Genomic DNA, 19,692 nt, shown 5'->3' on the forward strand with positions numbered 1-19,692 from the left:
GAGCAAAACTCTGCCAAAAAAAAAAAAAAGATTGTCAGTGACAAAATACATCCCTTCAGGGGCCAAAGGTTCCCATTGCTTCCCTCCCTCACCCCCGTATGCCACTGAACAGAGATGTAATTCTGGTACTATTGTTTCCCCATCTAAGATCAAAGATACCTAAATCCTATCTATGGACTCCAAGTTACAAACTCCTGTGTATGGTGTGTCATGGTATGGGGGTGGGCTTTAGAATCAGACAGGTCTGAGTTTGAGTCAGCTGTGTTATTGATTTGTTATATGACCTTGAGAAAATTCCTTAACCTCTCTGAGAATAGGTTTCCTTCTCTGGATAACAGGGTATAATAACGGTGCCCTTTCCATGATTGTTGGGAGGATTCCCTGAGATCCTAAAGTGAACGACATGGTGAGCACTGTGTTTGGCCCTTGGAGAGGGCTCCATCAATGGTAGTGGAGCTGACGGTCATTGTAATGGTTGATCTTCCCATTGGCGCTATGCGAAGGTACTGTTGCCTTGGTTTATCAGCTAAGAAAACCCATCTTCAAGTCTGCTGAGGTGTTCTAATGGGGCAGCAGATGCCTGCTGTCCTGCTGTCACCCCACTGCCAAAGAGAACCTGATTTGCTCTTTCTCTCCGCCATCCTGCCCTCCTGCCATGGTGGGCAACGAGTTGCAGACTCCAGGACTGGCTACCAGAAGTCCTGCTCGGGCCAGAACTGACCTAGGATGGGAAGGGTTTCCCTGGACCAGCGGGAACATGTAGGCTCTACTGCCCAGCAGGAAGGCTATGCTGGCATTCCAAAGCCCTGCCCTAACCCTCCCCTCCTATGAAGCTCCTTGACTTTGGAGATCACTCCCTGTGAGAACCCTTAAAGCCCTCCTCGCTGTGCCACTCATCTGGCACTTGATGTACATGTGGATGTTGTGCTTTATCTTATGCCAGCTGCTCTCCTCAGTTAGATCATAAATAGATTGAGGGCAGGGAACAGCAAGATGATTCCTGTGGATGGAAGGAATTCTGTCTTCCTCCCTTTGCAGCTGAAAGCCTTGGACATAATAAGTGCTTAGTGTGGCCGGGTGCGGTGGCTCACGCCTGTAATCCCAGCCCTTTGGGAGGCCGAGGTGGGCAGATTACCTGAGGTTGGGAGTTCGAGACCAGCCTGACCAACATGGAGAAACCCTGTCTCTACTAAAAATACAAAATTAGCCAGGCGTGGTGGCACATGCCTGTAATCCCAGGTACTAGGGAGGCTGAGGCAGGAGAATCACTTGAACCTGGGAAGTGGAGGTTGCTGTGAGCCAAGATCGTGCCATTGCACTCCAGCCTGGGCAACAAGAGCAAAACTCCAATCCCCCGCTAAAAGAAAAAGCTTAGTGAATGCTTATTGAATGAATAGAGAAAACCAATGGTGAAGGGATGAATCACAGAATCATGGCTCCTGGGTGCACTTCTCAGGGCTGGTTTTGGACCTTGTTGCCGGGGGCCCTGGCCTGTCTCTGTTGTCATATATCACTGAACCCTTTAGTGTTCACACAGGGTGTTTGCAAACACCTTGGGAAGTGGGCAGGGCAGCTAGTGAGGCTCAGAGCCAGCACGCCACTCCAGAGGCCTGACTCCAGGGAAGGTGTCTTTTCCACTTTACCTGGATGCCTTTGTCCCTTAGGGCGGCTATAACAAAATACCTTTGACTTGGTAGCTTATAACCGCAGGAATTGATTTCTCACAGTTCTGAAGCCTGGGAAGTCAAGATCAAGGCAGATTTGTATCTGGTGAGGACTCACCTTCTGGATCATAGGTGGTGCCTTCTCGCGGTGTCCTCACGTGGTACAAGGGGTGGAGGAGTTCTCTGGAACCTCTTTCATGAGGGTACTAATTCCATTCAGGAAGGCTCTGCCCTCATGACCTAATCACCTTCCAAAGGTCCCACCTTGTAAAACCATCACACTGGGGATTAGGTTTCAACATAGGAATTCTGAGGGACACAAGAATTCAGACCACAGCACCAGCATGCAGCTGAGAGCTTAAAGCCTCGGCATGCCCTGGCCCCGTATCCAGAGGTTAAGATTTAATTGGTCTGAGTGGGGCCCCTAAAACTTGCCAGGTGGTTGTATCCCACCACCCCTGACTGAGAACCACTGCCCTACTCCAACATGGAGGTAGAGTAGGCAGCATGGGGCTTTTCATGGGCAGAAGTCCCAGCTTTCCCACCCATTATCTGTGTGATCCTGGAAGTGACTTGACCTCTTCAGGCCTCAATTTCCTCATCTGTAAAATGGGGACAATGATAGCGCCCAGCCTCTAGGTAGGTTGGAGAAATTGAATGAGACAATGTGTGCAATGCTCTTCACCTAAGTACTCAACAAATGGTAACTGCTATTATTATTATTATTATTACTTTGTTGACATGTATGAGTAAAAGTGGAGGAGAGCCTCTGGCCATAAAGCAGTCTCTGTCTTGACTCGTTCCCTGTCCTGTGTTTCATGTAGGTCTGGACCCAACATCCCAGCACACATGAGTAACTTGTGCCCAGGACAGGGCTGCTTGGTTGTCTCCAGCCCCTGGACCCAGCAGGCCACGGAAGTTTGAAACTGTAACAAATCATTTATTATCCAGGCAGAAGGGATGTAAAGGGAGAGACTTCTGCATTTAAAGCACTTTTACTTTATTAAGAGCCTTTCTAATGTAAAATATGCTCACACAGTCACTTTCCACGGCAACTACATTACCATTATTTTCAGCACTCTGAGGACAAAATGAGATTAGGTATGGGGAAGGGGCTGGAGTAGGGTGAGCATTCGAGGGCTGGATTTAAATCCAATTCTGCAGGTTGAGCCTGTGTTAATGCAATATTATAGGATTTGGAGGCAAGGGCCTCTGTGGCTTAATACAAGGTTCTCCAACATCTGGGTCATTGGCAATGTCACTGCTGCTTTTATTCTAACTATGTCTAGAGAATAGTCAGGGTGAGAGCTAATTCTTAATTCCCACAATTGCTTGCCTTTAAGGCACCAAATAGGCACTCCTGCCAGCAGAACTTTCTTGATCACAAGAAACCCGAAATAGAAATGGTTTAACCCTTTCTGGATGATTAGACAAGGCAGGGGAGTCCACGTCCCCAGTGTCTTTCCACTCCATTCAGATGAATTTCAAACAGGAGAGCTTAGAGATCAAAGAAGGGTGCACATTTAATTACCCCACTGCAGCCACAATCTGCTCAGCCTGCCAGGAGGCCCCACGAACCTGAGCAAGTAGCAGTGCCATAGTCACCAGGCACAGATTCATCAAAGTCTCATGTGCTAGGCTCTTTGAAGGGTGTAGTGATTGAGAACTCGGCCCCTTCCCAGAGGGAGCTTAGATTTTAGCATGCAAAAAACTGTAATGAAAGATACAACTGTGACCAGGGTCTTGAGCAAGCAGGGCAGTGACTATTCTTAGGCTGACTTAATAGCCATTCCCAATCTCCTTCTTGTTTTCTTTGTTTACTCTCGGGGACTTAAATCCTCATTTCCTGCCCTCCGTTGTAACTAGTCAGTGATGATGTGGTTTGGGGTCATGAATTCTAAGCGGAAGTCTGCTAGTGGGTTCCAGGAAAACCTTTGTTCTCTGGATAAAAGAGGAGTAAGCAACTGGTCCTCCTACTTCTCCTTTATTCTTACCTGGAAAGCAAATATGATGCCTGGATATCTGGCAGCTGTCTTGCAGCCATGAGGCTGAGAAACGGGTTCACCAATAACCAATCACAAGAGAGGACCCCCAGTGCTTGGAGGACAGCAAAGACCATCACATATGCCAACCACCATGACTAGAAGTCTGAACACTTCTGCCCATTGCATTGCAGGCTGTAGTTTTACCAATTGCCTGAGTCCTGTGAGACAGAACATACTCACATGCAGCAAATTACAGGAAATGGATTTATTACTCACTGACAGTCAGCAAGGGACAAAGGAGACTGGGATCCATTGTGAGTCAGTCCCCTAAGGAGTGTGAATGTGTTCAAGAAAGCTGCCCAGTGTGGATGAAGTTTCCACTGCTTGTGCCCCACTTTCATGGCACCTGAGGGCCCCTAAAAGATAGCTCATTTCCAGTTAAAAGCCTCAGGGGTTCCATGACTCACTGAGCCAAGCTTAGAAGGACATCCTGCTTCCAGGGAAGAGAGGAACAAAGTGTGGGCTGTCCTGAACAGTTCCCTCTAACTCAAGATCTTACATACCCAAGGAGGAACAGGAAAAGAGCCAAGCTCTTTCAGGCAGTCCTATCTCAGGATGTTGCATTCCAGCACATTCTAAAGTTATTCTGAGAACTACATGCAGGAAGGAAGGGGATAGGAACTGGGTCTTCCAAGTCCATCTGGGGACTGTACCAGATAAAGGCCACTGTGGAGATGCTGTCCTTGACATTGTCAGGCCCCCAAAGCAAAGCTAGCAGCTGCCTTCCATGAGATGACCTCTTATGTGAGAAAAACAAATCCCTATTTATCTAAGCTGCTGTAGTTTTCTGTGCCCTGAGGCTTAATGTCATCCTGATACAGACAGAGAAAAGTACAGATAAAGTGTCAGGGGGCTGTCCAGGTGGGACAGGAGAGTTGGCACAGGAGAGGTAAGAAACGACTTCATGTGGGAGGTCGTGGCATTTGAGTGGAGACTTTAAAGACTTCAGGGTTAAATATGTAGAGATGGGAGGAGAGTAAGCCATGGCATGGGCAGAGGCTGATGTGGGAAGCAAGAACCACTGGGGAAAAGAGGTGAGCATGTTGTAGAAACGAAATCCAAGCCTGACAGAACGACAAATACTCGTGTGATTGGGAAGCCCAAGAATGGACTCACTTCAGACATGTTTGTATCCAAGAACATACATTTTATCTTTGGGAGTTTGTTGCCTTTCCAGCTCTTCTTTCTGCCTTTGTCCTTGAAGAGCTGCCTTTGAGCGGCAGATAAGATGACCAGTAGTGGTGTCAGACCACATCCTTGCAGCTTAGAAACGTGTGTGGAACGAGAAGTCTGGACTGTTTTTTTTTTTTTGTTTGTTTTTAATGCAGTAAACACATTCACATTTCTTTTCTTTCTTTTTTTTTTTTAAAGCAAATAACAAAGACCTAGTTTACTGGCTTTACTTTTTTAAACCTAAGCTTAACATGACATACATAAACAATTGTCAAAACTAAGCCACCAGCATTTGTGCACAACTGAAAAACATCCTTAATTTATATTAAACCAGAAATGTATTACCATTAAAGCATGAATATCTTTCACTACTAAATACTGAATAAAATTGAAATAATTTCTGTAAAAGATTTATCCTGGCAATGTTAATGTCATAGCAGGCTGATACTACTTGACTCACATTTCAGATACAATGGGAAAGCAGGTCCATGCTGGTATTAGTGTATGATCTTGTCCTACCACTAAAGAGTCAAGGCTCACCTTGGAGTAAGTTTAATAAAAGAGCAAAGTGCATACAGGCATACAGAGATTTACAACAATTTTAAAGATAAAAAAAATGGTCCCTGTTTTGTTTTGACTCTGTGTCCCCACACAAGTCTCATCTTGTAGCTCCCATAATTCCCACATGTGGGAGGGACCTGGTGGGAGATGATTGAATCATGGGGGTGGGTCTTTCCCATGCCATTCTTGTGATAGTGAATGGATCTCATGAGATCTGATGGTTTTAAAAATGGGAGTCTCGCTGCACAAGCTCTCTCTCTTTGCCTGTTGCCATCCATGTAAGATGTGACTTGCTCTTCCTTGCCTTCTGCCATGATTGTGAGGTTTCCCCAGCCATGTGGAGCTGTAAGTCCAATTAAACCTCTTTCTTTTCCTTCTTTTGTAAATTGCCCAGTCTCAGGTATGTCTTTATCAGCAGCATGAAAATGCACTAATACATTCCCAAATAAACTCAAAAGTCTATGACAAATAGGGGCTCTGATGAGCTGTTTTTAAATACTTTAAATTAGGTGCAACTATGCTGAAAAGCAAGTTTGTTTGAAATCGTCAAAAAATTGTTCCTGTTAGTCTTCAAATAGTGCTTGTTGTAGTTGAACATTTCTGTTAAATGCGTGCATTGAATTTCTTGTTATCCAAGCACAGCTGCTGCCTGCTCCTCACCATGTATTGTTAAGGACTTTATTTAACTGGCCATCATTTAATTGGCTGTCATCTTCAACTTCTACTCTTTCTTGACAATTCTATTCATTGTGGTTTTTCTGCTGTTAACCATTTTAGTAGAAGTTGATATCAATTTGAAGCTGCCCATCCCACTACCCCCAAAGGACATGGAAGAGAATGAAGTAAGGCCCCCTGTGACCTAGTGACCTGATTGAAATAAATCCTGTATCAAAAGAAGAAAATCCACTTCCAAAAGATGGAAATCCAGTGAAGGCGGAGAAAAATGACCATATCCCTTGGCCTCTGCTTCCTTGGGGATCCCTCCAATTCCCAGACTTTCACTGAGAGTTCTTATTTCCTTTTTGCCCAATAAATTCAATTTTTCTCACCCTTCAAAGTGGCTGTGAGCCTAATCTCTCCTGGCTATGTGACAAGGACTCCGTTTTTAGCTGAACTAAGGAGAAAGTCCTACAACACAACTAGAAGAGGTTACGGCAGACACTAGATCTGCCCCTGAGTGCTTGACTCAGCCTCACCTGATCTGCAGCCCCTCCAGGGACATGCCAGGGTTTCCATGAGGCCAGTCTTTGCTGGAAATTTCTCAATGACTATTTTCCCCCCTTTCTTTCTTTTCCTTTCTTTCCCTCCCTTCCTTCCTTCCTTCCTTCCTTCCTTCCTTCCTTCCTTCCTTCCTTCCTTCCTCTCTCTCTCTCTCTTTCTTTTCTTTCTTTCGAGGCGGAGTCTCACTCTATTGCCCAGGCTGGAGTGCAGTGGCGTGATCTCGGCTCACTGCAACCTCTTCCTCCCTGGTTCAAGCAATTCTCCTGCCTCAGCCTCCGGAGTAGCTGGGATTACGGGCGCGCGCCACCATGCACAGCTGATTTTGTTGTTGTTGTTGTTGTATTTTTAGTAGAGGCAGACTTTCGCCACGTTGGCCAGACTGGTCTCGAACTCCTGACCTCAGGCAATCTGCCTGCCTCAGTCTCCCAAAGTGGTGGGATTACAGGTGTGAGCCACCATGCCTGGCCTTCCCCCTTTCTTTACCTGCCTTCCTGTTGGATGGATACATGGCTATTTTCTTACTGTTAGAGATATATATTCACTCTCTCTCTCTCTTTATATCTCTCTCTCCTTCTCTCCCTTTTTCTCTCTCATTAAAGCAAAGAACATAGCAGGAGGAATGGGAAAAGTAGCAAATCCCAGGCTGGTCTCATCATTTCTGGGCTGAAATAGAACCACTTGTGGTGTGTGGAATCGTGGCATCTGGTGTGCCACATTCCCTGCTCCCTGTTGTCCTGCCCTGTCTATCTTCTAGAATCACCCGGAGCCCCTCCCTCAACCAAGACATCAACAACAGAAACAAAACTGCTTCCTCTGACCAGCAGGAAACTTGCAGGTGAACACACTCAGGCTTAAGTAATTAGGCAAAGAATGTGTCTTTGTGCAGTTGCTGTTAGAGTCTTTGTTTCTGCTCAGTCCCTGGAGTGCCCCTGCTTCCACTGCTGTCCTTTGCCATTAGACAGGGCAGAAATCTGCCTCTTTCCTGCATTCCTTCTACTGCTGTTGATTCAGCTCCTTTTACATACCAGGCACCTTTCCTGATTCCACTATTCCGCCAAAGACTCCCTCAGAACTTTAAGCACTTTAAGCCACCAAATGCAGCAGGTACTTTTTTTTTTTTTTTTTAGATGGAGTCTTACTCTGTCGTCCGGGCTCACTGCAACCTCTGCCTCCTGGGTTCAAGTGATTCTTCTGCCTCAGCCTCCTGAGTAGCTGGGGCTATAGGCGAGCACCACCACGCCCGGCTAATTTTTGTATTTTTAGCAGAGATGGGGTTTCATCATATTGGCCAGGCTGGTCTCGAACTCCTGACCTTGTGGTCCACCCGCCTTGGCCTCCCAAAGTGCTGGGATTACAGGCGTGAGCCACTGCGCCGGCCAGCAGGCACCTCTTATGCTTGCTTTGAAAATATACTTCTGAGGTTAGTCCCCATCTTCCTGTCTTGTGATTCGAATCCTTTCCTTCTTTCTTCCCTAATTCCTGTTCTTTTTCTCTCATGGCCTCTGGCTACCCATTAGCCTTTGGAAAAGTTCTATTATGTTTGCCTGTTTGTTTTTTTTCTTTTTAATGTATATGTTACCAGAAAGGGGCCCCAATCTAGTCCCCAAGAGAAGGATCTTGGATCTCACACAAGAAAGAATTTGAGGCGAATCCACAGAGTAAAGTGAAAGCAAGTTTACAAGAAAGTAAAAGAATAAAAGAATGGCTACTCCATAGACAAAGCAGACCTCAGGGCTGCTGGCTGGCTATTTTTATGGTTACTTCTTGATCATATGCTAAACAAGGGGTTGATTATTCCTGAATTTTCTGGGAAAGGCGGGGGCGGGGGGGGTGGGGGTTGGTGGGTGGGGGAGGGATTTCCTAGCACTAAGGACTCCTTTCCTTTTAGATCATATAGGGTAACTTCCAGAGTTTGCCATGGCATTTATAAACTGTCATGCTGCTTGTGGGAGTGTCTTTTAGCATGCTAATGCATTATAATTGGTGTACAATGAGCAGTGATGATGACCAGAGGCCACTTTTGTCACCATCTTGATTTTGGCAGGTTTTGTCTGGCTTCTTTACTGCATTCTGTTTTATCAGTAGGGTTTTTGTGACCTGTATCTTATGATAATGGTCCTGCCAACCTCTTCTTCTTTTTTTTTTTTTTTTTTTTTTTTGAGATGGAGTCTTGCACTGTTGTCCAGACTGGAGTGTAGTGGTGTGATCTTGGCTCACTGCAAGCTCTGTCTCCTGGGTTCACGCCATTCTCCTGCTTCAGCCTCCCTAGTAGCTGGGACTACAGGCACCCACCACAATGCCTGGCTAATTTTTGGTACTTTTAGTAGAGATGGGGTTTCACCGTGTTAGCCAGAATGGTCTTGATCACCTGACCTCGTGATCCGCCCACCTTGGCCTCCCCAAGTGCTGGGATTACAGGCGTGAGCCACCGTATCCGGCCCAACCTCCTATCTCGTCCTGTGACTAAGAATACCTAACCTCTCGGGAATGCAGCCCAGCAGGTCTCAGCCTCATTTCACCCAGCCACTGTTCAAGATGGAGTCGCTCTGGTTCGAGTGCCTCTGATGTGTACCAATCTATTGTGCTCATTGAAGCTTGCCTTTTTATACACTTCCTGGCTCAGAGAAATACTTTTTTTTGGAGGCAGCAAATGTAGCAGAAAGAACAGGCAATTTTGAAGCAAGAAGAGTGATACAGTTAGGCTTTGTGTCCCCACCCAAATCTCATCTTGAATTGTAATCCCCGTCACCCTCACACGTCAAGAGAGAGACCAGGTGGAGGTAATTGAACCATGGAGTGGTTTTCCCCATGCTGTTCTCGTGACAGTGAGTGAGTTCTCACGAGATCTGGTGGTTTCATAAGGGGCTCTTCCTCCTTCATTTGGCACTTCTCCTTCTTGCCACCTTGTGAAGAAGGTGTCTTGCTTCCCCTTCGCCTTCTGCCATGATTGTAAATTTCCAGAGGCCTCCCCAGCCATGCTGCGCGGTGAGTCAATTAAACCTCTTTCCTTTGTAAATTACTCATTCTCTGGAAGTTCTTTATAGCAGTATGAAAAGGACTAATACAAAGAGTTTTCTGTTTTAAGTCCCGGCACCGTCACTCACTATTGTGAGCTTGGGCAAGTTGCTTAAGCTCTCAGTGTCTGTTTCTTCATCTGTACAGTGGGTATGATATTAATACCTATCTCATAGGTCTTTTTTTTTTGGTCTTAAATGAAATGTTTCACGGGAAAAGTATGATGTATGCTAAGAAGCAGCACAAAGACATTTCATGTGTGTGGATCTCATGTACATGGATCATGCAGAAGGCAGCTTTAGTCCTGACTGCAGAAAAGAGATGTTCACATGAATGTTGGGAACTGGCCTGCACACCCAGATTCCCAGATCCAGGAAAGCCCTTCATTTCCAGTGCTTTCCATCCTTGCTCCAGAGGCAGATGTTAGAAGCTGACTGAGATGTTTTCTGGATTAATTGCCCCCAAACATTCAGGGTTTTATGTTTCAGAATGTCTGAACAGGTTGGAATTTGAATCTCCCTTCTGCCACTCCTTGTCTTATTTTGGAAATAAACTTAAAGTCACATTTTTGAGATTCTGACTATGTGACGCACTGAGCTATTTGGAGTGCTGGTTTGCAGCTGTTTCTAAGCCTGGACTCTTGACCCAGCTTTGCCTGCAGCTCTGGACTCTCCCTCAGGCTCCAGGGCTCCCTGTGTCCTTGCGATGCTCTGGCCTCTTGGTTTTGTTGTCCCTTGGCCTCTTGGCTTCTGAGTTAGATTGGGCATCTCTGAGATTTCTTGGCTACTGAGTCTGTACATCCCATGACTCCCGTCCTCCCTCTCCTTCCACAAGCTGGTCAGTGACCATGCAGCCTTCTAGGTGATCCATACCTTCTGGAGCTTTCTGCTGGGAAGACCTTGAGAGGCCTAATCCCTTCTTTAACATCAAACACAGATTCCCTCATTCTTTTAATAGAAGCAGGTGAACTCTGACTGGATTTTTTTGTGCTCCAGTGAGGCTTGCTGTGTTTACTGGTGTATAGGATACATTCCCCACTTTTCCCAAATGATGTATTATATATGCAAAATAAAATTTTATACTTTATATATGAATAATGTATATGTTACAACATGAGATATATTGCATATTGTATAATACTATACACATAACATATCCATCAAATATATGGCATTATACAATGTCTAATTGCTTATTATATACATGAGTTTTCTTGTCAGTCTTAAACACGTTGCTATCAGGGACAGCCGGAAGGCTGAGACAGAGGTAAAATAATGGGGCATGCTGCCCCCTAGTGGCAGAGGATGGCAACATACATTTCTGCAAAGGCGAGCGCTTTTCATCCTCTCACCAAAAAACAAAACAAAAACGAAAACCAGAGACCACACAGATGAATATAGAATTTGAGTAATTCTGCTATGTTATGAATTTAAGTGTTTTTTCACTGCAACTCATATTCATAAATACCAAGATATTTCTTTTTAGCTTAATGATTTTATTCTTGTTTTTAGGGATAATAGACCTTTTTTTTTTTTTTTAAAAAAAAAAAAACCCCACATATATATTTTTAGCCGAGTCACAATGCAGTGTACTATATTTATAGGAATAAAATATTTCCCTTACAGCTTAGTTTTTATTTTTTCCAAAAAACTTTCTGAAAAATTGAGACGTATCTGATATCCCTGGGCATTTCACATGCTGGCAAACATGGCATTTTACTGGCTCTGGTGCACAAAAAGCCCTAGAGCACTCACCAAATGCTTCTGTGAAGTCAAAGGTTCTGAGCAGGCTGACTCCAGGTTGCTAGGAGGCCAGCAGGCCTCTGGGCGACCCCGCCTGGGATCTGCTGTGGTATGTGGCCCTCTTTGCTGGTGCAGCAGCTTCCTCCTGTCGCTTTACCTGCATTCCTTTGAGCATCTCCACCCTGGGGCCCAGGTGGGGGACCCTAGCCATAGGTTTACACGGTCCCCTGATACCAGGCATGGGAGCGGTAGCACTTGCTGATTGCGTGGGGTCCTGGCCACAGTGGAAATATTTAACACACAACACCTTAGAGGGGAGGTGGGCAGATTTTTTCTCTGAAAAGGACCAGAAAGTAAATATTTGATTACATTAATTCATCAATTTATTTAGAGACAGTCTGGTTTTGTTGCCCAGGCTGGAGTGCAGTGGTGCAATCTCGGCTCACTGCAACCTCCACCTCCCAAGCAATCCTTCTGCCTCAACCTCCCAAGTAGTTGGGACTACAGGCGTGCACCAGCACTCCTGGCCAATTTTTGTATTTTTAATAGAGACAGGGTTTCTCCATGTTGGCCAGGCTGGTCTCGAACTCCTGACCTCAGGTGATCCACCCACCTCAGCCTCCCAAAGTGCTGGGATTAGAGGCGTGAGTCACCGTGCACTGCCTGGAAAGTAAATATTTTAGACTTGTGGCTCAATATAGTCTCTGTCGCAGCTCCTCAGTTCTGCTGTCATGGTGTGAAAGCGAAACGGTGTGACTGTGTTCCAAAAAATTTTCATGAACATGAATATAATTTTCATGTGTCGTGAAATAGTACTCTCCTTTTGAGTTTTTTCAACCGCTTTAAAATGAAAAATCATTCTTAACTTGCCGACAGTATAAAAACAGATAACAGGCTGGAAGTGGCCCGAGGGCCGTAGTTTGCTGACCCTCGTCTGAGTATCCCGTCATTTCTTTGTAGCTATGGCAGTCTTTTCCAACAATCACAAACAACCGAATTCACGACTCTGTTCTATCCAGTTTCCTGGATAAAACAGTTCATAACTGGTTAAAGTGTCTGGTCAATTCCAAACAGGCACATATTTATTTAGATATTTAGAACTGCTCTGTGGAGCCCAGCCCTTTATTTCCTCCAAAGAATTTGTTGATCCACTGAAAATTTTCTTTCAAAAGCAACCTCATGGATGTGTTTTGTGAAAGTCTCATTTAGAACCTTTGGGGCCTCATTTAGTCACCCACGAATCCTCATCTTTTCATGTACACATCTCTGTCCATTTTCTCCTTTCTTCTTCCTAATTAGCTGCCTGTATAATTAAACCTTTCCTCACTGAGAGGTTCTGAGCCCTCACCGATGCGCTAATCACCCTGTGGCCCTCCTGTGGCCTCGTCTATTTCCTTTTGAGATGGAGTGCCCAGCACTGAATGGCAGTCAAGGTCGGGCCGCCCGCATTTGTATTACACACTAGTTCGCCATTACCGCGGTGTTCGCTCCTTAATACAGACTAATAGCTCATTCTCCTTCCTGACCTCCAGTGAGCATTGTGCAGCCATATTCAGTGCTGGCTTTGTGATAATTTCAAGATTTTTTTCTTTAGGAAGTTATAACTAATTCAGGGCCCATCAATGATCATAAATAGTTTAAATTGCTCTTTTGAGTGTGAACTGCCTCCCATGGGCCACCTGATTTACTGAATGTCCCCTGGCTGTGCTTGTTCTGTGACCAGCCCCTGTCCCTGCCCTTATTAACTCTGTTTCTGTATCTCACTTTGGTCCAGTCGGGAGAGGTGGCACTTATATTTGGGAATGAGCTTGTGCTTGGCTATTGACCTACCTAGCAATGCATTAAAGATGGATTTGATCTGATTTAAAGTTTTATAAACCCAAGGGGGTTGCCTCTGGAGGATTTTTAGAGGCCAGACTGATCCTGGAATTGTGCTTAGAGGTGGTTTGCATTTGCTCAGAGAAAATCTAGGAATTTTACTTTACCTGAAACTTTCCTGGTTTTGGGGTTTTACTGGGTTTTAATAATTTGCCACCTCTGGAAAACTGCAGAGGCAAGGTTTCGCCTAGTTGGCCAGACTAAGTATTCTCCAATTGATAACTGTTTAAGAGGTTTAAATACACAAATTAAGTTGGTAAAATTTGAATGTGTGAATCTGGGTGAAGGATATATGGTGGTTTGGTTACACTATTTTTGCAGCTTTTCTGTTGGTTTGAAGTTACTTGAAAATGAAAAGGTCCATTAATTAAGAAGGTGGGTCAACATTCGGTCACAGCAGCACCTGCCGTTTGCACACTGCTGGCCTGGCCCGCCTTCCCCCATGGGCCCTTTGGTGTGTACTTGGATTTACATCAGCCCTGTTCCAGTGAATGCTCCTGCTCTTTTGGTTCCTGTCCCCACTTGCCTGCCCCATCTCAGTCAAGAAGTAATCAAACATGGGCTAAGCACCAGTATGACAGGGGAGTGGGGAGTAAGCAGACATTGTCCTTATCCTCAGGACGCCACAGTCTAACAGAGAAGACAGAAACTAAGCAGAGAAGCACAAAGACTGTAAAGGAGAAGTACAGGTTGTGGAAGGGTCTAACCCACTCGGGGCTCAGGGAACCCTTCTTGGGAGAAGTGGTATATTAGTCTGTTCTCACATTGCTAATAAAGACAAACCCGAGACTGGCTAATTTTTTTTTTTTTTTTTTTTGAGATGGAGTTTTGCTCTTGTTGCCCAGGCTGGAGTACTGGAGTACAATTGTGTGATCTCAGCTCCTGGCAACCTCCGCCTCCTGGGTTCAAGCGATTCTCCTGCCTCAGCCTCCCGAGTAGCTGGGATTACAGGCATGTGCCACCACGCCTGGCTAATTTTGTGTTTTTAGTAGAGACAGGGTTTCTCCAGGTTGGTCAGGCTGGTCTCGAACTCCCGCCCTCAGGTGATCTGCCCTCCTTGGCCTCCCAAAGTGCTGGGATTACAGGCGTGAGCCTGTGAGACTCACACCTGGTGAGACTGGCTAATTAATAAAGAAAAATAGGTTTAATGAACTCACAGTTCCACGTGACTGGAGAGCCCTCACAATCGTGGTGGAAGGCAAATGAGGAGCAAAGTCACATCTTACATGGCAGCAGGCAAGAGAGAGAGTATGTGCGGGGGAACTCCCCTTTATAAAACTATCAGATCTCATGAGACCTATTCACTATTATGAGAACAACACAAGAAAGACCCGCCCCCATGATTCAAATACCTCCAACCGGGTGCCTTTCATGACACGTGGGAATTATGGGAGCTACAAATTGAGATTTGAGTGAGGACACAGCCAAATCATATCAAGTGGTGTTTGAGCCCAGAGCTATCGGATGTGGGGATTAGCTTGGCAAAGAGAGGGTGCAGGTGTGCTGTAGGTCGGGAGACTAGCATGTGTGTGGGACTCTGGGGGCGTGTCAGAGATGTTGAGAGAAACCCAGCCTGGCTGGAACAGAGAGTGCAGGGGCCTGGACAGATGAGTTAGGAGAGGCAGGCAGGGTCTTGCAGACGGCTTTGATAGCTTATTTTTCTTTATTCTGAGAGCTAGGGGAAGGAGTGGGCAGTAATGTTATAATAAGATTTGCATTTTTGAAAACAGGCCCTCTTGCTGCAATGTCGAAAATGAATTGGAAAAAGCGGCAGTGGTGACAGCAAGAGAAGCAAGGAGTCTATTGCAGCATCCAGCAAGCAGTGATGCTCTCTTGGTCCTGATGGTGGCTGGGCCAATAGAGAGAATTGGGTAGATTTCAGAGTTGTGTAGGAGGTGGACTCACAGACTTGGTAATTAATTGGACTATCTCATTCTGATATTTTTTAATTGAAAAATTTCTCCATTTTTCCTTTTGCTTTGTAGATATGGTTGGAAAATACTTTTCCCAAAAAGCGTTTGCAAATATACCCATTTACATGGCACTGTCTTGCTTGTGTAGGCCCAAGATGAATATGTCTCATGCAAAGATGATGGCTTATCTCATTCAATAAGATAGTGCTAATTAGAAATTAGGACCTATCCATCTCACATGTTCTGGGAATTTAAGCTGTAGGAGATGGAAATTAATGCAGTTTTTAAGCAATCTATTGAATTTATTAAATTGCAATTAAATGATAGAGTTTGTATTGAAAGATGTGAATGTTGACAGGAAAGAGGCCCTGCATGATACAATCACAATACTGACAAATAAATGCCGTTGTACTTTTCCATGACAAGGATGATTTACAATTATAGTGGTACATGGTTCTCTTTGATTTATGGCATCCTGTTAGCCATGGAATTACTTAGCAAAATCAGTTTGACTTGATATAAGATTTTTTTCTTGTCTAGAAAAAAGTTTAGCCTGGGGAAAAGATGACATTAATTTAGGAATAGTGGAGTTATCATTGAGTTATCAAAATAAATCTGAGGACATAAATCAATTCTACTGCATGGAGAATGCTAAATCGATAAGTCCAGAAAGACTTTATTGATTCTATGGCCATCACTCAAGCCTTCTTCATTAGATTCCTCAAGCATATGTTTAATTGAAATGATAAGGTAGATAACTTTGGGTAAATCCACACATCCTGACTTTGATATGGGGTTGTTCAAGGTAATGAAAATGATTTGGCTGAGCTGGCTCTCTCCTTTAGAGTCAGGAGGGTACACATGGGAAAACTTCACATCTTCTTTCTGTCTCCTGTAACTTCCACTCCAGGAGGATGCTAGCTTAACAGTCTTAGGTCACTTCTTTTAATTCAGTTTAAAAACTGTAAGAACAAACTGATCATAATATTAAGAGAACATTTAAAAAATTAATACCACCCTGAACCCATTGGCAACTACTGTGCTGAACTGTATTATCTCTTTCTGTGTCTTATCTCTCTCACTTAAATGATTGTGAGCAGTTGAGGGCAAGAGGCTTTTAGCTCAGTATCCCTAAATCTTGTTTCAATGCATAAGTATCTTTGTATAGCTGCAGTCAGAACTGTATCAGTTAGCTGTTGCTGCAAAACAAACAACTCTCAAATTTAGTGGCTTATAACAAGAACCATTTTATTTGTTCATGATTCTTGGAGTCAACTAGGTGGTTCTTCTGTTCTGGTCAGTTAAGCTGGTACTGGATAGTTTAGGATGACCTCACTCACATGTGTGGCAGCTGATGTGGTGACAACTGGGATGATGACCACCTGCCTCCCATTATCCAATGGGCTGGTCACATGACAGCAGAAGCATTCCCATCAGCAAGAAGGGAAGTAATTCTCAAGAACTCATGCAAGTACTTATCAAGTCTTTGCTTGTGTCACATTTGCTAATATTCCACTGGCCAAAGCCAGTTACATGCCAAGCCCATATTTGAGGATTGGATAAATGGATTTTACCACTTGATGAGAGAAGCTGCAAAAGATTGTGGCCATTTTTCCTGATATACTACAGAAATGAAAATAAATTTGTATTTTTCTGCTTTTAAAAACAACTATAGGTGCTTCCTCTTTTTATATTTTTTAAAGCCAATATATTATATATTTACTATTTGCTAGAGGCTTTAAATGTAATCTACAGATGACTCTAAAATGCAAGTAAAATGATTATTCCCATGTTACCATTAAGGAAGCTCACTGAAGGTCACACAGCTAGTAAGTGGGGAAGCAGAGATTTTAACCCTGATCTCTCTGGCTCTACTCTTAGCAGACTTTTCATCATGATTCTTCTTTCCCTCTTGTTGGGTGTTCAGATGTCCATCATTCTTTGAAGTTGTAAGAAATATCAGGAGGATTTCCCCAAGTTGTGTGTGCAACTAGCCCTCTACTTCAACGCTTTTCTGACCCAAGGGTGATTGGACCTTACAGGAGAACCATGTTAACCTTCAAGTGCACCAAATAAGATACCTCTGACTTTAGGTGATTTTGATGTTTGAATTTCACCTAAGCAATAGGGGCAAAGGAGTGGTAGCAAGATTTCACCAAACCCTAAATTAAGGGTCTGGGTACCAACCCATGTGACTGCTCACTGTCTCCTCCCTCTTCTTACCAGGCATTTACCACTATTGCATGCAAACGTGGTCCAGCAATCTTTCTTTTCCTGCCTCCTCTTCCTAGATCAGGTATCTTCCAGATGATTATCATGAAATTATTCAGGTATCCTTCAGCCTTCCCCTGGCCAGTCATCTTCCTGTGATTTATCAGCTGACGGTTGGTTCATGGTGGAGCCAAGCTTATCAGACTTCAGGCACAGGATGTGCTTTGGAGAAGTCTAGGTTTGGTAAACCTACTTGTCAAATGGGTGATATTCAGAACAAAACAAAATAGTTATAATTAGTTGGACTAGAAAGATTATACATAAAGATTAACAATGACATCTAGGAGGAGCCTTCAAAGCTTGGCCAGGAGCTCAGATGGGCTTCTCCACATCCTAATCACCACTTCAAGAACTTAGGCTCATAATTAGGCAACTTCCCTAAAATCTAAAATCCAGGTATATGAATGCCTCAAATGCTCAGCCTCTCAAAAATTCCCAGCCCACACAGGTGTGTTTTGGGCATTTTCCTGTGGTGTCCTGGAGTGGCTCATACCAGCTCATGAGAGCCGATTGTCAAATTTTCAGGAAATTTGCAAGCCAATTGTTAAACACAGCCATTCTTAAAAATTAAATTGTGTAAACTTACAATAAAGTAAATTACATGAAAAAGGCAATAAATTCTCAAAACTCATTACTTCCTATTTATTCTACTACCTTTTTACTATTCTCTATGATTGTGAGGTTATTTCTACCCATTTTTATCAGTATGGTGGAAAGAGTATATCACGGTGTGCTATTGCACATTTCTTCCCAATTCTGCAGTCCATGACATCAAAATGGTAGCTTGGAATCAACCTTGGTAGGAACATTTACACGTTGGAAATCTGCAAATGGTACACATCAGGGCTTGATTGATTGTCTCATTGATTACCTAGACTTAAGAAAGTGATGGAGAAGATGTGAATAATGCATATTAAACATAAAATTGTGTCATGTTCATAACTGTTACATTGTGAATAGTAAAAAAAGCTTTGGAAATTCTCCTGGTATTTGAAATGATCATCTGATTCAGCAAGCAATCACTCATGTCATTGAAGAGTAAGTGAAAATACTGATATACATCTGTATTATCTCACTTTCTTTTTTCTTATTAATGTAAAGGAAGATATCAACCAACATTCATGTTGTAACCACACTCATTTATCTATTCCAACCATCGATTGAGTACAGATACAAGAATTTTGCAAAAATTAACAAAGCCTTGTGTGAGAACCTATTGGCTCTATGGAGTTTATAATAAAGAGTATAATTTGTTATTATCTGTAAATTGGGTGCTATAGATCCTTTATATTGGTAAGATTTATATCAAACATCTACATGCTGTATGTCTATGTATGCATACATTTTTTCCCAGAGAGCAATTGTTAAATATTTACCAATGCTCTTTCTGAAGATGTTGAAGTGTGAGGATGTGGTAGGGCCTCCTATGTGAAGTTCTGGATTTCCCTGGGTCTTCTTGTAGGAAATGTGATCAAGTGTGCAGACCACACAGAAGTGAAAAATCTGTATGTCATCTCTGTGAACGAGACCAAGGGACAGCGGAACTTTCTGCTGGTGTGGGTAACATGGTGATGGCCATGGTCAGTAAGGCAAGCCAGAGCTCAGAAGGAAGGTGCAGCCAGCAGTGGTCATGTGACAACAGAAGTCATGCCAGAGAAAAGATGGCTTGTTTCTTTATTTTGAAGATAACCCCAGGGTTGTAGTGAACAATAAAGGTGCGATGAAACGTTCTGCCATCACAGGGCCAGTTGCAAAGGAGTATGCAGCCATGTGGCCCAGGCTGACATCCACTGCTGGCAGCACTGCATGAATCTTTAGTGTATTTATAAAAAATTAAAAAAAAAAAACCCCATTAAACTCTGCCCCCGCCTCCCAAAACACCCACCAAAAACCATTTACCACCACACTATTGGCATATTCCCACTACTTTCTTACTGGTCACATAGAAGTTGGTGGACTTTCCTTCTCGATCTGTGTCCTTGATAATACCATTTATCCTTTTATCCTTGGCTCCCCTCAGTCACAGAGTGTCCTATAAATGAGCACATTCAGGCAGCTGGGGATGTCCAAAGACGGGGGAAAAAAACCTTCCCTGCAAACTGAGGCTTTCATGGGAAGAACTGAAACCTGAGCAGGTAGAGGACAGCGCTAGCAGTTCCTGGGTCTCATTTTAGGTCTCCTGTAAGTGAACGTCTTGTTCATCACTAAG

General features: G+C 43.9%; 1 pseudogene; it reads left to right on the forward strand.

Annotated features, from left to right (window-relative positions):
- Positions 1-444: 444 nt before the first annotated feature.
- Positions 445-19,396, forward strand: LOC119625146 (large ribosomal subunit protein uL14 pseudogene; annotated as a pseudogene).
- Positions 19,397-19,692: the final 296 nt, after the last annotated feature.

The sequence above is a fragment of the Chlorocebus sabaeus genome, chromosome 10 (genome assembly GCF_047675955.1).
Source record: "Chlorocebus sabaeus isolate Y175 chromosome 10, mChlSab1.0.hap1, whole genome shotgun sequence".
In the NCBI taxonomy this organism is placed as follows: domain Eukaryota; kingdom Metazoa; phylum Chordata; class Mammalia; order Primates; family Cercopithecidae; genus Chlorocebus; species Chlorocebus sabaeus.